The sequence below is a fragment of the Gigantopelta aegis genome, chromosome 6 (genome assembly GCF_016097555.1).
Source record: "Gigantopelta aegis isolate Gae_Host chromosome 6, Gae_host_genome, whole genome shotgun sequence".
In the NCBI taxonomy this organism is placed as follows: domain Eukaryota; kingdom Metazoa; phylum Mollusca; class Gastropoda; order Neomphalida; family Peltospiridae; genus Gigantopelta; species Gigantopelta aegis.
In genome coordinates, this window is record NC_054704.1 from 77654767 (window position 1) to 77658562 (window position 3796).

Genomic DNA, 3796 nt, shown 5'->3' on the forward strand with positions numbered 1-3796 from the left:
AACAGTGCTCTTTGTATTGCCAGTACTCTTTGTATTGCCAGTACTCTTTGTATTACCAGTACTCTTTGTATTGCCAGTACTCTTTGTATTACCTTGTATTACCAGTACTCTTTGTATTACCAGTACTCTTTGTATTGCCAGTACTCTTTGTATTACCTTGTATTACCAGTACTCTTTGTATTACCCTGTATTACCAGTACTATTTGTATTACCAGTACTCTTTGTATTACCAGTACTCTTTGTATTACCAGTACTCTTTGTATTACCTTGTATTAACAGTGATCTTTGTATTGCCAGTACTCTTTGTATTACCAGTGCTCTTTGTATTACCAGTACTTTTTGTATTACCAGTACTTTTTGTATTACCAGTACTCTTTGTATTACCAGTACTTTTTGTATTACCTTGTATTACCAGTACTCTTTGTATTACCAGTACTCTTTGTATTGCCAGTACTCTTTGTATTACCTTGTATTACCAGTACTCTTTGTATTACCAGTACTCTTTGTATTACCAGTACTCTTTGTATTACCTTGTATTACCAGTACTATTTGTATTACCAGTACTCTTTGTATTACCAGTACTCTTTGTATTACCTTGTATTACCAGTACTCTTTGTATTACCAGTACTCTTTGTATTGCCAGTACTCTTTGTATTACCTTGTATTACCAGTACTCTTTGTACTACCAGCACTCTTTGTATTGCCAGTACTCTTTGTAATACCAGTACTCTTTGTATTGCCAGTACTCTTTGTATTACCAGTACTCTTTGTATTACCTTGTATTAACAGTGCTCTTTGTATTGCCAGTACTCTTTGTATTACCAGTGCTCTTTGTATTACCAGTACTCTTTGTATTACCTTGTATTACCAGTACTCTTTGTATTACCAGTACTTTTTGTATTACCTTGTATTACCAGTACTCTTTGTATTACCAGTACTCTTTATATTGCCAGTACTCTTTGTATTACCTTGTATTACCAGTACTCTTTGTATTACCAGTACTCTTTGTATTGCCAGTACTCTTTGTATTACCTTGTATTACCAGTACTCTTTGTATTACCAGTACTCTTTGTATTGCCAGTACTCTTTGTATTACCTTGTATTACCAGTACTCTTTGTATTACCAGTACTCTTTGTATTGCCAGTACTCTTTGTATTACCTTGTATTACCAGTACACTTTGTATTACCAGTACTCTTTGTATTGCCAGTACTCTTTGTATTACCTTGTATTACCAGTACTCTTTGTAATACCAGTACTCTTTGTATTGCCAGTACTCTTTGTATTACCTTGCATTACCAGTACTCTTTGTATTACCAGTACTCTTTGTATTACCAGTACTCTTTGTATTGCCAGTACTCTTTGTATTGCCAGTACTCTTTGTATTACCTTGTATTACCAGTACTCTTTGTATTACCTTGTATTACCAGTACTCTTTGTATTGCCGGTACTCTTTGTATTACCTTGTATTACCAGTACTCTTTGTATTACCAGTACTCTTTGTATTGCCAGTACTCTTTGTATTACCTTGTATTACCAGTACTCTTTGTATTACCAGTACTCTTTGTATTGCCAGTACTCTTTGTATTACCTTGTATTACCAGTACTCTTTGTATTACCAGTACCCTTTGTATTGCCAGTACTCTTTGTATTACCTTGTATTACCGGTACACTTTGTATTACCAGTACTCTTTGTATTGCCAGTACTCTTTGTATTGCCAGTACTCTTTGTATTACCAGTGCTCTTTGTATTACCAGTACTCTTTGTATTACCTTGTATTACCAGTACTCTTTGTATTACCAGTACTCTTTGTATTACCTTGTATTACCAGTACTCTTTGTATTACCAGTACTCTTTGTATTGCCAGTACTCTTTGTATTACCTTGTATTACCAGTACTCTTTGTATTACCTTGTATTACCAGTACTCTTTGTATTGCCAGTACTCTTTGTATTACCTTGCATTACCAGTACTCTTTGTATTACCAGTACTCTTTGTATTGCCAGTACTCTTTGTATTACCTTGTATTACCAGTACTCTTTGTATTACCAGTACTCTTTGTATTGCCAGTACTCTTTGTATTACCTTGTATTACCAGTACTCTTTGTATTGCCAGTACTCTTTGTATTACCTTGTATTACCAGTACTCTTTGTATTACCAGTACTCTTTGTATTACCAGTACTCTTTGTATTGCCAGTACTCTTTGTATTACCTTGTATTACCAGTACTCTTTGTATTACCTTGTATTACCAGTACTCTTTGTATTGCCAGTACTCTTTGTATTACCTTGTATTACCAGTACTCTTTGTATTACCAGTACTCTTTGTATTGCCAGTACTCTTTGTATTACCTTGTATTACCATTACTCTTTGTATTGCCAGTACTCTTTGTATTACCTTGTATTACCAGTACTTTTTGTATTACCTTGTATTACCAGTACTCTTTGTATTGCCAGTACTCTTTGTATTACCTTGTAATACCAGTACTCTTTTTATTACCTTGTATTACCAGTACTCTCTGTACTACCAGTACTCTTTGTATTGCCAGTACTCTTTGTATTGCCAGTACTCTTTGTATTACCAGTACTTTTTGTATTACCTTGTATTACCAGTACTCTTTGTATTACCTTGTATTACCAGTACTCTTTGTATTACCTTGTATTACCAGTACTCTTTGTATTACCAGTACTCTTTGTATTACCTTGTATTACCAGTACTCTTTGTATTGTCAGTACTCTTTGTATTGCCAGTACTCTTTGTACTATCGGTATTCTTTGTATTACCTTGTATTACCAGTACTCTTTGTATTACCTTGTATTACCAGTACTCTTTGTATTACCTTGTATTACCAGTACTCTTTGTATTACCTTGTATTACCAGTACTCTTTGTATTACCAGTACTCTTTGTATTACCTTGTATTACCAGTACTCTTTGTATTGTCAGTACTCTTTGTATTTCCAGTACTCTTTGTACTATCAGTATTCTTTGTATTACCTTGTATTACCAATACTCTTTGTATTACCTTGTATTACCAGTACTCTTTGTACTACCAGCACTCTTTGTATTGCCAGTACTCTTTGTATTGCCAGTACTCTTTGTATTGCCAGTACTCTTTGTATTACCAGTATTCTTTGTATCACCTTGTATTACCAGTACTCTTTGTATTATCAGTATTCTTTGTATTACCTTGTATTACCAGTACTCTTTGTATTGTCAGTACTCTTTGTGTTGCCAGTACTCTTTGTGTTGCCAGTACTCTTTGTATTACCAGTACTCTTTGTATTACCTTGTATTACCAGTATTCTTTGTATTACCTTGTATTACCAGTACTCTTTGTATTGTCAGTACTCTTTGTATTGCCAGTACTCTTTGTACTATCAGTATTCTTTGTATTACCTTGTATTACCAGTACTCTTTGTATTACCTTGTATTACCAGTACTCTTTGTACTACCAGCACTCTTTGTATTGCCAGTACTCTTTGTATTGCCATTACTCTTTGTATTGCCAGTACTCTTTGTATTACCAGTATTCTTTGTATCACCTTGTATTACCAGTACTCTTTGTATTATCAGTATTCTTTGTATTACCTTGTATTACCAGTACTCTTTGTATTGTCAGTACTCTTTGTGTTGCCAGTACTCTTTGTGTTGCCAGTACTCTTTGTATTACCAGTACTCTTTGTATTACTTGGCGAATATCTTCTGTACATCACAGCTGATTTATAATAGTTGTTAGCTCGTCCTGATGATGACGTTGATCTCCCAACCATTTCAACATTTTTGTAATAAAGATATA